The 15,065-nt window shown below is 43.0% G+C and overlaps 1 protein-coding gene across 3 annotated transcripts in view; it reads left to right on the top strand.

Annotated features, from left to right (window-relative positions):
- The window catches only part of MAST4 (microtubule associated serine/threonine kinase family member 4), a 599,104-nt gene that overhangs the window by 16,475 nt on the left and 567,564 nt on the right, over positions 1-15,065 (top strand). The window lies entirely within an intron of this gene.

Consider the following 15,065-nt stretch of genomic DNA (forward strand, 5'->3'; position numbering starts at 1 on the left):
CACTTATCTGTTCTTCTGCCTCAGTTATTCTGCTATTGATTCCTTCTAGTGTAGTTTTCATTTCAGTTATTGTATCGTTCATCTCTGTTTGTTTGTTATTTAATTCTTCTAGGTCTTTGTTAAACATTTCTTGCATCTTCTCGATCTTTGCCTCCATTCTTTTTCCGAGGTCCTGGATCATCTTCACTTTCATTATTCTGAATTCTTTTTCTGGAAGGTTGCCTATCTCCACTTCATTTAGTTTTTTTGGGCGGGTTTTATCTTGTTGCTTCATCTGGTGCATAGCCCTCTCCCTTTTTATCTTGTCTATGTTTCTGTGAATGTGGTTTTCATTCCACATGCTGCAGGATTGTAGTTCTTTGTGGGGATGTCTTTTAACTGTTCTATTAATGATGTGAGTTTGAAGAGTGCTCTTAATGTTATGCATAGATGTGTAGATGAATGTCTCGTCTTCACTGGTGAAGAGAATAAATAGCAAAGAGCAACCATGAATTCAGTAAAACTTTTCACTGAATTGGTGTTTTATGAATCATAGCAGCTACATAATTTGAAAAGAAGAGTAGTGTGTAAATCTTGGCATGTCTATTATTGAGTCTGCTTTTGACTCCCTGCTTCAATAAGAGCCACAGTTTTAGAACGTCAGTCAGCCAATGTATATTAACTCTCGGGAAGCATCACCTTGGGCACTGAAGACACGAGGGTGGCCAAGACAGAGATAGTTTTGACCTCACAAAGCTTCTAGTGTAGTGGGGGAGATAGTCCCTAGCCACATAAGTTTTCATTAATTGACTTCCAACATGGTAGATAGGGTACAGGCTCTGAGGGAGTGTGCACCTCCTGTCCCCTGGGAGGTGGGAACTGCCTCATTGAGGAGTTATTGGGGAAGGGGGGTGGACAAGAGTAATGCAGGTGGCAGAGAGAGCGTGTGGGTCTGGGGGCTGAGGACTCTGGGTCATGTGTGTGGAGCCGAGGAGGGCATGGCCTCGGGGGATGCTGGAGAGAGAAGCAGCGGCTGGGTCATGCACACCTTTTGGACTTTATTCTAAGGCACCAGGAGCCACCGAAGGTTTGAAGCAAGGAAGTGACTCCATCAGATTGGCGTTTCGGGAAGCCAGGCAGCCTGGAGCCCACCTGTTGGGAACTGCAGGTGTAGCTTGTTGAAATGTTCCAGGTTATCGGGGAGCTGATGACCTGAGAAGAAGCCATCTTAATAAGCGGTGTGTTGGCGGAACGGGGGGCTCATTCCTGGCGGCTCAGGCATCCAGGAAATGGAACAGGATGGAGAGAACACCTTCGTGTGGCTATTAATGCTGCTTTTCACTGCTATGTTGCCTTAAGCCTAGTATTTTCTTGAAGGAAATCCTTTAATGATGAATGGAGACAGAGAAGAGGGCCTTACGAATGCTCGTGTCCACAGTCAGTTGCAGGGGACATTGACCTGCGGTGAAAGGAGGAGAAATTGCCTGGAGAGGGTGTGAGATCCTCTGGTGGTGGGAAGTGTGGTGTTTGTGAGCTAACACACATTACGAGAGTCTGGCTTATTTGCTTGGATGTTCCTAAAGAACGTAGGGTCAGAGTCAGGGAAGGGATGAGGCTTTTACCCTTTCCACCCCGGGTCTGAGGTATTCTAGGAAATGTCAAATGTTTATATTTCACCAGTGTTTCGGAGCCAGTGACAAAGGCTGACTCTCTGTTCCCTCAGACTTAGTGGATACAGTGTATGAGTCCAGCTCTTTTTCATTTTGCCCCTGCAAGGAAGGGTGTGGAAGCACATTAGAGTGCGGGCTGTGAAGATGGTAAACTGCGGGAAGAATCTTGGTAGAAAAGTTCTCACCATGAGAAGGGTCCATAACCTGGTGTTAGAGAAAACTGGGCGCGGGTGTGTGTGTGTGTGTGTGTGTGTGTGTGTGTGCGTGTGTGTGTGTGCGTGTGTGTGTGCGCGTGTGTGTGTGCGCGTGTGTGTGTGCGCGCGCGCGCGCACGCATACAGGTACACATGCGCATGTATTCTAAGAAGAGATAATTGTCCTTTTTAGATGGAAGACACCCCAGGCCATGTTAAAGCACGGTCGCACATTCTGTACTGTTGCCTGGAAAGGACTTGTTCTCCCCTCCTCCATCCCTTCAGACCAGCAGCCAGTGTTCCCTACTCTGGGGTCAGGGTCTGTATTGCCTAAGGGTACATACCAGTGATCCCAGTTCAGCCACTTATAGGCCGTGTGCGTTTGGAAAGGTTATTAATACTGAGACTGTTTCCTTATCTGTAAAATGGACATGCCAGTATTTATTGCAGAGGGTCGTTATGAGAATTAATGAGGTGTTTTATATTGAGGACCCAGCATGATTCCTGGCATGTAGTGTGCGTTCCATGATGGTGTTTGCTAATATGACTGAGTATGGAAAAGCTGGTTTATGCAGAATATCAGCTCCATAGCCAGGAATAATCGGAAGCCTAGACATCCCTTCCCTGATGGATTATGCTACCGGCATGGTTTGCTGGTGGTTCTGGGGGGCCCTTTCATTCATGAGTAGGTAGACATGTAACATAGCGATCACTTTTAAATTCATGGACACAGTATTTCTTACGATGTACTAATAGCAAAGCCTTATGGTTCATTAACTCTTCTGTAAGACACGATCTCTCTTTTGCTCATGGAACCTGCTCTTAGTGATCATGTATTAAATGATATCCTAAAAGACTCTGTGAACATGCAAATTACTAGCTGTGCCCAGGGATTTAGTAAGAAGACAGCATGTCACCCCTGTGGTGAGGCTGGTGTCATGACCAGGTACTTCATGATGATTTGGGGGCTGAGAAGGGAGTAACAAGGAAATCAGATGATTTTCTGGAAGCCAACTTTGGTTCCTATAAGCATCGGGTGGGGAGGCAGGTGGTCCAGGGGCCACCCCAACTTCACAGAGGGGAAATCCGTTAGACAAGTGATAGAACTGTTAAAAATGCAAGAACTCATGTATGTGAATTGTCCAACAAAAAGTCTGTTTTGTCCCTTTGGGGCAATGTAAACATTTCAATTTTTTAAGGCAAAATTGCAAAAACCTAGGAGTGCTTTTGATATAACTCAGGTAAATGCTGGTGCAGTGACTGCAGGTCGTTTTCCCTTCCACCAGCCTGGTGCTCTGCCCTATGTACCTGTTTAGGTTGACATTTACACAGCTTTGCATCATTTAGTTCAAGGATGATTGTGTCCTTTTATGTCTCTGATATTTAGTCCGGTTTCTTATCTGGTCCTATTATTTTGGGGTAGAGCATAAGATCAAATATGATAAAGCAGAAGTCTCTTTCTCCAGCAGCTTGTGTGCACTTGTTTCTTTCCCTGTCTTTGTCCTTTTCTCTCACCTGGTTCAGAATTCCTGGAAAGGATTGGACAGTAGTCATGTGTGTTTCCAGGCTTAGGAGAGAAAACCCCTAAGTGTGAAATGTCAGTTCAGGACCGTGGTCAGCGGTAGACAAACATTCAAGTCACATTTAAACGTATAGAACTTGTGTGAAATTTCGGGTTGCTTCTCCAACTTCTCTTAATGAAAAGCATTCACTGCTTATTTAGTGATTTGAATTCATAACTAGGCACATGTGTCTGTGAGACAGCTTATAAATTTGTACCCTAGGCCTGTACTCTTTTGCTAGCCCATCAATTCTCCTCTTAAACACAGTCCATATATTTTTGATTATGGTGATTACTTCCACTGAACCTTTCAGCCCAAATACTTTGTATTGATATTGGGGGCAGGGGGAGGTGGAGGGGTGGATGGAAATACTGACAAATTGGCTTTCTTTTCTTAACTAATTTCATAGGCTATGGTGTGGAAAACGAAAATTTAATTTTAACTTTCTTGACTTTGTATTTTTGGGGTGTTTTCAGTGGCCAACAAGCTCACAGGTGCACCCAGTTTAGTGCGGCGGGTAGCTGAATATACATTCACAAACTCACAACAGGTGTGTGTCTTTTGGCCTCTGCCTTAGAACTTGGTTAGCTACTTTTTTAACAAGCTGAGAAGTTAGGTACGTAGTTCTCTCCTGGTTGATGATTTTATGGCTTTCCAAGTTTGTTTTAAAAATAATATCATCATATCTTGGGGTTCTAGTGTTAATGGGTGTCATAACTGGCATTTCTTTATACAGAGATGGATGTACCTTCTGCAATGCAGGAAGGGTCCCAGTGCCTCACCAGTGGTAGGGAAATAAAGTAAAATTGGGTTAAAATTGGTGGTTAAAATGTTATGTCCCTGTACACTGTCCTTGAGACTTATATTCTCAGAAATTACAAATTTAAAATTGCTTCTTAGGGCAGTCATTGCTAGGTAAACTGCATTAAGGTATTGATATAGAATGCAGTTGTGATGAAATCCATTTTGTGTATAAAGGTTAAGTGATTATTTTCACAAAGAGGTTCTTTATGAATAAATTGATTCCATAGGAATGTGTCTAGCTCCCATACACTCAAACTCACAGAATTTGCTTTGTCACTCCCTTAGTTTTAGCTGGAGTGCTTAATTGAAAGCACCTGAGGCTTAATTGAAATCACCATCAGCCCAGGGCAGCTCTGAGGCTACTCACTTAGATGCAGCCAAGAAGAGATGGGGAGAGTTGCTCCAGAGAGAAGGGCAGTCCCAAATGTTTGTTTGGAGAGAAAGGACCATCAGAAAGTTTTACTTAAGGAGAACTTCAGGCTCATCTCAAATGAGTAGAGTACAAATCAGAAAGACCCAAGAAAATGCTGACCTTCCTGTTCTTGTGGCTCTTATGAGACTAGTAAGTTGAATCGCCAGGTTACGCCAGCGTAGCCTTAGTTTAAACACTGATCGAGCATGTGTGAGCACGAGAGAGCGAAGGAGAATGAGAGAAAAACTGCTTGTCAAGTAAGGAAAGACTATCTTCTTTTTCCCCTACGTTTTGGTACTTTATTTATGTGGTGTTGAAATCTTACCTTCGTAAATTTTACTTCATGTACCACTTTATTTCTTTGGGATTTCTTGTTTTTTTGTTCTGTAGACACTGTTTCCCTAATAAGCTACCGCAGTTCACTGTTGTTTGGGAAGAGGAGGATGGTCCAAAATATGCCCCTGAGACCTTTCAGGACTCGCTTTAATCCGTGGTGATGGCAGGTCCTAGCCCTGATCCAGCGTCTCTTAGGAGGACAAGAGATACCATGGGCATTCTCACTGTGAAGTCTCTTGGTTTTCTTTATTATAATGTCAATATCACTTTGACTTTTCAAGACTTCTGCTTTTGAAATTAAAACATTTCTACTTGGAAAAAGCTGAGGGCAACGGTTTTAAAATTATAGAATAAGACCTGTTGGGAAGAGTTAGACTGATAGAGTAGCAATGTGACAGTTGTGTAACCTGCTACAATCATACTGTTTTAAATTAAAAAAAAATTTTTTCTGAGTCATCACTTTCTGTGTGTTAAGTTGCCTGTCATTCTGTGTTCTAAATCATTCCTGTTTCTTTCATCCCCTTTTTATATATAGCTTGGTCATCAGAATTTTAAAAAGAACATCACAAATCACTTTGGTTGGAAGAGTGTAGTAAAACCTTTGTTAAACAGAATGTTTGGGGGAGAGACTCCTTTTTGGTTACTCAGTTTTATGAGTCACTGAAAATTAACTTGAAAGCTCTTTTGTTCTCACTTTGTTGTTTACCTTTTTTTCTTATAATTTTGAGGTGTGGTTTTCCTGCCTCATTTTGTGCTGAACAAATTAGCTTTTGTTAAAAAAATTATTGGACATATTGTAATGCTTTAAGGCTCTCACTTTGGGTATCAATCACCTTCGAAAACTACCGAAGATGGAAAAGTGCATAAAAAGTATAAAATTGCATGTGCTATTAACAAATAGTCTTTATTTCTTTAACTTTAAAGTTGAAGTTAGCAAAGTACTTTTTTCCTGAGGGTTGTGCTGCATTATCTTTGTTCCTGGGTTATGCCAGATCTTGTATATATTGTTAAAATTTGTACAGTACTTACCAGTTTGCACAGGATTTCCTGATACTATTTCAACTGTTCTCTCATTCTCGTTTTGTACACACTTCTTTTTTGTAGTACAGTTAATAGTTTCTCTCTCCTCTACCCCACTAGATTGTATAACGTTGAGAGGGTCTCTTAGCCACAGTATGGTAGTGTGGGCCAATTGAATTACCAATTAAGCTTAAAAAGACTTTTGTAAAAGTTGAGTAAATGCGTATAAAACACTCAGAATGGTGTCTTGACACAAGCATGCCTCAATGGCAATTTGGGGCAATACTTATTATTATCCACTGTATGTCCTGTCCATTTGGCATTAAGAGTTTGAGTTAAGTATCTGCAGAACTTTTAAGATCGGGGGAAGATTTAACTGGTGGCCTAAAACCCAGGATCATAGGTTTAATGGTCTGAGTGGGTTTCTACAAATGAAGTTTTGACTATATAAACCAATTCTTATTTTTCTGTGAGCGTTGGGAAACCATATTCTGTTAAGTTGTTCACTACCATCACACTTGTAGCTCTAAGCCATTTTTGGCCACATGTTTAAAGGAATTATTTTAATTGCTGATGAAATATTGACAACTGTCCTTAAAATTTTAACAGTGATCCTGGGCTGTATTCATTAGTGCTCAGGATAAACTGCTGTCAGTGGAAATGTCAGGAATTCTGGCAACTTTGTCAGGGCTGGATAAGTGGTGATGTAGGAGTTGGGAGTTGAACTGTGCCTTGGCTCCTTGCTGGGCAAAGGAATTAGCCTCCACGGTCTTCCTGTGTGATGAAAGGCGGTCCTTTCCAGCTCCAGTTTTTTGTTTCCTCTTACTATAGAAACATTGATTTAAAAATTTAAAGTTGTCATCAGTATATAATTTGTTACAGAACTGTCACTCACATTTGTCTTTTGATGAATTTGAATTTGTGAATAGGCACATGCTTAAACGTACAGAAGAAGGTTTACATATATGTTCTGCTTTTGTTCATCTTTTAAAATTATTTGGTATGTTTCTGTCAGTCATCATGAATACCTGTTGAGTGTGCTTTTACCTCCCAAACCTGCAAAGGAGTTGAACTCTGGATAACAAGGTCACTTTTGCATTTTTTTTGATGCAGTAGCACACTGTTGTGTGCGCCAGAAATTACTGTTGTAGGTGAAATGATAAAAGATGGTTTTTTGGTGCTAGCTCTCAGAGACTGACTGCAGAGTGGGATCTTTTTCCCTGAGAGCATCTGCAGATCCTTAGATCAGTAGCAGAATTTGCTTATTCACAGTAGCCTCCAAACAGCAACTTGGCTTTGGAATTTGCTTGCTGCCTGGAATTACTCTGGGCCACATGTCCTGTCACAAGTCTGTCATTCCCATGTTCTAGACCAGAAACCTTTTGATTTTTAAAAATCATTCTTTCATTTAAAAGTTGTGTATGATCTCTGCTACCCTGTGCATCCAGGGCCCTCCTGTACTGTTCTGGATCTTAGCCACCCAGCCCTTGTAGTGGACTAAAGTTTGTTTGCAAAGTTAAATCAGAATCTATCAGGAGAAATTACTTTTTACCAGTGTGGTGATTTTTTTTTTTTTTTTAAACCAGAGGCTGGCAGCTCCAGCCTAAGCTGTTAGCCTAAGCTTTGGGGATTGTTTTATAAGTTCGTTTGGAAGTCAGTTGTTTGCAGAGTGTGAAGTCCCATAGAGACGTTTTAAATGGTGATTTGGTTTCCAGATCAGCCTGCAAAAGATTGATTGACCCCTAGAATGGAATGTAAAGTCCGAGAAATGGGATAATAATGCTAGAAATGGTGAAGGAAGTAGAATTTTGGATTTGAAAGGTCAAAGGCTGCTTAGCATCTTGTTTTATCTAGAGAGATAAGTATACCTTGGCCAGAGCAGGTACCTGAGCCCAGGCCTTCAGATCTGTATCTGTTCCTGCCAGCTGGAGCAGTGTCACATCTAGCTTTCTGTCTCTAACATGAAGTTCTTTTTGGGGTATTGAGGGGCAGTATAACATCTTCTTGACGTGGATGACTGTGGCACAAGTAAACCTTGGCTGTTCTCAACATCTGAACCCCTGAATGAGCAGGGCCCTGCCCTCCCAGGTGTTCTGAGTTAGTGAACAGGTGAGCTTGGGGAGCCTCCACTCCATCCACATGGTGGCTCTGGGTATCCTCCTGGAGGTGTGGCAATGACCTTTCTTTGTCTTTAGGGCACCTACATGGGTGCCCAAGATGCCTTCACATATTGGGGCAAATTATTTTAACCCAAAACATTGTCTCCTGCCACTTTTCAGTTCAGTTCTAATGGAGGAAACCTGCAAAGACTCAGAATTTAAGGTAGAAGGTAGGAGATACCAACTCACACCTGTTAGAATGGCTGTTATCAGAAACACAACAAGTATGGGCAAAGGTGTGGAGAAAAATGAACCCTTGTGCACTGTTGGTGGGAATGTAAATTGGTGCAGCCACTATGGAAAACAGTATGGAGAGTCTTCAAAAAATAGAACTACTATATGATCCAGCAATTCCACTTCTGGGTATTTATCCAAAGAAAACGAAAACACTAACTCATATATGCACACCCATGTTCACTGCAGCATTTTACAATAGCCAAGATAGGGAAACAAGTGTCCGTCGATGGATGAATGGATGAAGATGTGGAGTGTGTGTGTTCTGTATATACATAATGGAATGTTACTCAGCCATAAGAAATGAAATACTGCCATTTGTGACAACATGGATGGATCCCTCAGGCATTATGCTAGGTTAAATAAGTCAGAGAAGGACAAATACTTTATCTTCTCACTTACATGTGTAATCTTAAAAAAAAACCAAACTCGTAGACAGAATAGATTGGTGGTTGCCGGTGGCGGCAGGGGTGTGGGGCTATGGGCAAAATGGGTGAAGGGGGTTAAAAGGTACAAACTTCCAGTTATAGAATAAGTTCTGGGGATGTTCTGGGATATAGTCACCACAGCCTGGTGACTATAGTTAATAATACTCTATTGCATATTTGAAAGTTGCTAAGAGTAGGTCTCAAGTTTTCATCACAAGAAAAAAATTAGTAACTATGATGATGGATAACTAGTTAACTAGACTTAACTGTGGTGATCATTTTCTAATATGTACAAATATTAATCATGTACAACTGAGACTAATATAATTTTATTAATTATATCTCAATTTAAAAAAATGGTGGAAGGTGCTTACCTTTGAAAACCCATCAGAGTGCCTTTTAAATAAACCAAGTACTATTAAGAGAAGTAACTAGGGGTTAATTCTCCAAAACAGTGTTTCTTTGTATAACAACATGTCTTTGCAGAACAAATGCTGTTTTAATTTGCATAGTCTGTCTCTTTCTCACTAGCAGACGTTAAATTCTCCCATGCTTGTTCTTTTAGTTTAACTCAGATGAGAGGAGTGATAGATCCTGTAGACGACGCTGTAAATAATTGCCACATGTCCTTGTTCCATTGGGGCATTACACTTAATTGTGGATTTTTAAGGCCTTTTTTCCTGAACCTGAATCCAGAGTTGAGGAAAGGTGGCTGCATCACTGCAACTGGAGGATGGTTTTTCTTCACTGTGCTGTGAGCTGCTGTTTTTCTTTGTTGTCTATCCCCTATCTCTCTCCCCTCCCCTCATGGGAGGGTTAAGGCTGAGCTGTGGAATTAGTGCAATCTTTTTAAGAGATGGTGAAGGCCCCATCCAAATAGTTTATAGCTATGTTCCAGCAACAAGGATGATTTCATCAGAGCCTCTCTAAATGTCCCTTTAGAGATCATTTGTGGTAATTAAAAGGAAAGTAAAACACAGATTTTTGAAAAATGATAAATATAGGTTTACCAAGTGATTTCATGATGCTAGATGGAAGCCCTGCTGAGAAGCATCATGGGTACTCACTTTGTACTCCTGAGAAACCTGTAATCAGATGGGCACTGTTGTGAAATTGTTCAGATCCCATTACCTGCAGTTTTTAGAAATTTATTTTGACACTTAAGGACATCTAAGGGTGTAAATTTAATTACTGCTGCTGCTTTCTCTGTGGGCTTGAATGAAAAGTGGCAGATTATGTAACGAAATTGCCATGAAGGTAGAGTTTTTTTTAAAGTTAAGTTTCATGGTTCAAAATTTTGTTTCTAAACTTGCAGTATGGATGGATGAGTTTTACAGCATTATCAAAAAGTCTTGGGCAATCACACTCATTTGACTTTTGGAGGGGGGTAGCTTTCAGTTTGGTGTGGTTAAAACTGCTGCTCACTTAGAATATTCTAGAAAACTAGGTTTTGAATACAGTGGGTTTTGTGGGGAGGGCTCCTTTAAATCTAAACTTGCAGTGGAGCTATATATCTGGTATTATTAAAGTCCAGGGAGGCAAGGGAGCTGAGCCAAGTCCGCTTCTTCTTGGGTCTCTCTTTTTTTTTTTTTTTTTTTTTTTTCAGTGTCTCTCTTTCTTCCCCTTGCCTGTTGGCCTGCACTTGTGAAGGGCAGAGAAGGAGGACATCTTAGAGGACTGGATGGGTGGACGTAGGTCCTAGAAAGTAAGGGTGTTATGTTAGCTTGCTGTTGCAATAGTAGGTGCTGGTGAAGATGCCCTTGTTGGAAGTGAGGCGCAGGACTCCTCCCTGGTACACAGGCTGCCACTAACCCTTCCTGCTGTGGGGTAGAGCTGGTGTGAAAGTGCACGTTTTTCTTGGTCGAATCAAGAGGTATTTATTGAGCCTTGCTGCTCATGAATATCTGTAGGAGTTGGTGGTAGGAGGGATGGGAGATGTAAAAGCACTAAGAAATCTGGTCAGCGCCTAAAGCAACAGACAGTCGCGTTAGGAGACCCAGTGCACACAGAGTGAGTTGACCTGAATATGCACAGTGAACATTTCAACAAGTGAAAATGTGATTCAGACTGAAGGTGGGAGTGAGGAGGGAACCCACTACAGAATCCTCAACCTGATGGGATTTATCTGGGAGCGGGTTTTCCTAGTTCCTTGAAGATGTAAGCATTGGAAAGCAAAAGCGCTTGTACTAGATTAAATGTTTTGCCCCATCAGGTATGTTCATTAGATACAGTTGTAGTCGTAGGAGGGTCTTTTTTTTCTCTTTAAAAGTAGTAATATTTAGAAGGAATAGTAGTTGGCAGTTGACTTTTTTTTTCCATTTGTTTATGGTTTACTCTTTGCGTAATTTAAAATTACTGGTAAAAATATATGACTAGGATTGTAGTATTTTTCTCTAATACCAGCTTATTTATGGCTTCATAACTTTCTAATCAAGAGTACTTTTTTAAGCTTAATATTTCCCTACATAACTAAGCAATATTTTCACCTAATACTTTTGAAAATAACTGTTTTAACAAACTTGTTGGTTGTGTGGGCAGAGTTGAGGGAGAAAGCATGATTGGTGAGAATTTACCAGGTAAGCCGTTATTGGTGCTATCTCTTGAAGATAGAACTTGCTTTTCTTGCTTTGGGATATCTTTTGGTTACTCGTTAGATGAAATCTGTCAAGTTTTGAGCAATGATTTTTTTGGCCCAGCTGGAATTTCAAACACTCTTTCAGTCTTCTTTCTTTCTTCCCTTCTCCTCAAGTGTGCTTGAAAAAATCGAAGGAGAAGCTCTCACCCTCTGGGTCTTTGGCAGGAATCATGGCTCTATCAGAGCTGCCTACACAGGGGAGGACTTGCCCTGTGGCCATGGCAGCCCCTTTCCCCGGCAGCTTTCCGAGACCTCTGAGCCATGTGGACTTGCTTGATATCCTCAGCATCCGCAGACCTACTGGTCTTACGAGGCAGCGCCTGTGATTTTTATGAAAGGTACTCTCTCCAGGCCTCAAACCTGTCAGGGTAGATGGTTCCCAGTGCTTGCAGGTGGGGAGGGAAGTGAGCCTACTGAGGATAAAACCGACTTTCTGAAAAACCCTTGGGACTGTGTCTGTCTCCTTCAGGATCTGCAGGCTTGGGGAGAGTTCCTTTGCCTAAGAGTTCGTGATTACCAGTCATGGGCTCCCGGTGGGGGGCATGTGTGATATGGGACTGCTGGCAAAAGCTGCACAAAACTACAAAGCAAGGCAGCTGGGGGTCTGGAGAGAATGAGTTTATAGCGGGAGTGGGGAAAACTCAGAGGAGATGGTGTTACTTACAGTGACCAAGCTAAGGTGGGCATTTAGTGCAGTTCTGCTCTTAGAATGAACATTAAGCTCCCAAATGAACCGACTTTTAGCCCTACCCCCTCTTCCCTGGCCCAGCACATCTTACCTTCACTCTTCCCTCGGGAAAAATACCGAAGAAAGCCGTCTGTGAGCCCCATGTGTGTGCCCGGCTAGTTCCATGACTTGTTCAAAGATTCTCTGTCCCATTTATTTTTATTCTAACCACAGTTTGTACTCTGGATTTTTGAAATTTACACTTACAACTGTGCTATTAACTAACCTTAACTCTGAAAACTAAATATTCACTCTTCACCCAGAGCTTGCAGAACTGGTTAATGCATGAAATGATTGAGAGGGTAGCAGCTATTCCTGTAAGCCTTGAGTCGTCTGGCCTGTGAAGTCAAGGCGTTGGTTTACCCTTATTGAAAGGCATTTGGGGTCTCTAGATTTCTTTCCCTCTTGAGGAGGGCAGTGAGATCCCAATCTTAAATTGAGCTTTGAGACATCTCATTGGAGGTTTTCCATGTTGCAGAATGGAAGACCATTCAAGGGACCCCAACTTTCCCATTCTTTGGAGAGTGAGTTCCTCCTGTTCTTTGAGCTGTCTTTTGTGCCGAAAAGACATGGTACCTTGCGCACCTCCCAACATGAAGGGGCTGCTGGGACAGTGGTTTGGGGAGAGGGGAACCTCATGGTCCACAGATAGGGAGAGCACCGGGGACCCGTCCTGGCGGGAGGTGGTGGTGGTGCTTTACTGGGGACGTGCATATCTGCAGCTAAAGACATGGTGTCCTTTGTGATGCTCTGTTTGAGGGGAACACACGTGGCAGAGAAATCTTTTTTTTTTTTTTAAGCTTTTAAATCTGTGTCTTGCTCTTTGCTTTTTCTCTTCTCTGACATTTTAAGTAGAAAGTGGAACGGTGGTAATTCATTGCCTCGGAGATACTTGCCTGGCAGAAAATGGAAGCAGTTTGAAGAACAGGCTCTTCTCGGTCTACAGCTAAGAAATAGAGAACGCTGTGTGTCCCGGGCTGGAGGTGTGGTGTCCCTGTTAGGGCAGGGAGAGAGAAAGCAGACTGCCTACCCTGGGGTCAGGGTTGGTTGGCCCTGGGATACAGGGATTGGGATTCATGATCCTCTCGTGGCAGCCTGAAGTAAGGGAGGGGGCCACTGGCCCCTGGGTGGGCCTGGGAAGGCTAGAACTTCGACACCTGAGCTTCCTGCCTTGGCAAAGATTCTGGGGCACCTGTGTGCATGGTAACACAGACGTGCTGAATTTCTGGGGCCCTTGGGTGCTGGCTGACCATGAGCAGCAAGCGTGGCAGGCTTCCCTTGGTGTCACGTCACAGGAACAACTCTGAGGGATCAGTTTCTTACCATGGGCCTTGGAATCAGAATTAATTGGACTTCACGAGAAGGGTGGGCTTTTTTTGTTTGGTACCTCTAACTTTGTGAATTGAGGTTTCACACCTGCTGTACCCATGATCCAAACGTGGGTTCCTGTAAATGCCTGGATGAAATGCTACAACCCCATATACTTAAAAGCTTGGTCCTGCCCTTCTGTGTGATTTTTACTAAAAAAAAGTGTGGTCATCTGGACAGATCAGAAGAAGGCACCGAGAGCTCCCTTCATCCCTCCCCTTTGCCCGCCCAGCACGAGTGGCTTCAGGCACTGGGTGTCAGCCATGGGCCTGCACTGTCCTCATCGCGTTTGGATGTCTTCTCCCCTCGCCACACTGCAAGCTCCACGAGAGCAGAGACGCCGTCTTACTCATCTTCGTAGCCGCAGCGGCTGCCTCCCCGTGTTCAATAAATCTTTGAGTAAATAAATGCACGGAGGAGACTTTGCTCTGCAGCTTAAGGGCAGCTCTGAATGAAACAAGCGCTGGCCCTGAAAGACCGATCCAAGAACTCCAGGACAGAGTGTCCCCTCGCTTCACCTCAAGGGTTGTGGGCGGGTGCGGAGCATCCATTTTTCACATTTGTTCCTTGTCCCCTCGTCTAAGGGAGCAATTCAGAGTGGGGTTCAAAGAAGATTTTAAGTTTTAAAAACATTTTTAGTAGTATGTGTTCAAGTTGTAAGTACGAGTCAGTTTCTAGAAGGCTGGCACTGCTGGCTGGCCGCATGTCACCAGTGAGGCAGAACTACCCGGAATGAGACCAGCCTGGCTGGACATCCGAGCGGATAGCTCAGGCCTCCTGGTCCTCTTCCTGTAACTCCTGAGAGTGCTGGTCAAGGAGTGGGTGAAGCCCAAGGCCGGCCTCCTTGGAGGTGAGGGGCTTCTGTTCTGGATTGACAAGTTCCGTGAACCCCCGAGGAAGCCAGGGTTTTGCTTTCTCAGGCTCCCAGGATGAGCAGCTGGCAGGGGCCTCTGTGTGAGTGGGCGTGGGTGCTCCATCCTCTGAAAGGGCAAACATTTAAAAGCGTTTGGAAAAGCAAATTCTAGAAAGAAGTCCAAGACTTCCCCGTGTAAATAGTTGGTAAGTCCTGCTCCTTTCTTTCCTTTTACTAATTAATTTCCCTGACAGCCGTGCTGGCGGCTCTTCGCCACAATTGGTTGCTGAATTGCAAAGCTCAGTTTTCTGTGTAATAACATGCTATAAAAACATATAAAGCCAGGGAAAAAATGGTTGCAACCAAAGTGGCTGAACCCTGAAAACAGACACCTGGTCATTCACATCTAGATTGAAAGGAGACCATTGGCTCTGTCATTAATGATTTAATGGACTGAATTTCTTTCTAAAATGTAAAAGAAAACACTAAAGTTGAGTATGAGGCACTTAAGTTACCTTCAAGTACAAGCAGAAGCGGTATCTCGTTAATATATTTGGGTTTTCTGACGCTGCTTATTAGGATTGACTGTGGCTCCCTAGCTTTTGAAAGTGTTAACACAGGGCTTCCCTGGTGGCGCAGTGGTTGAGAGTCCGCCTGCCGATGCAGGGGACACGGGTTCGTGCCC

Source organism: Physeter macrocephalus, chromosome 8 (assembly GCF_002837175.3).
Source record: "Physeter macrocephalus isolate SW-GA chromosome 8, ASM283717v5, whole genome shotgun sequence".
In the NCBI taxonomy this organism is placed as follows: Eukaryota; Metazoa; Chordata; class Mammalia; order Artiodactyla; family Physeteridae; genus Physeter; species Physeter macrocephalus.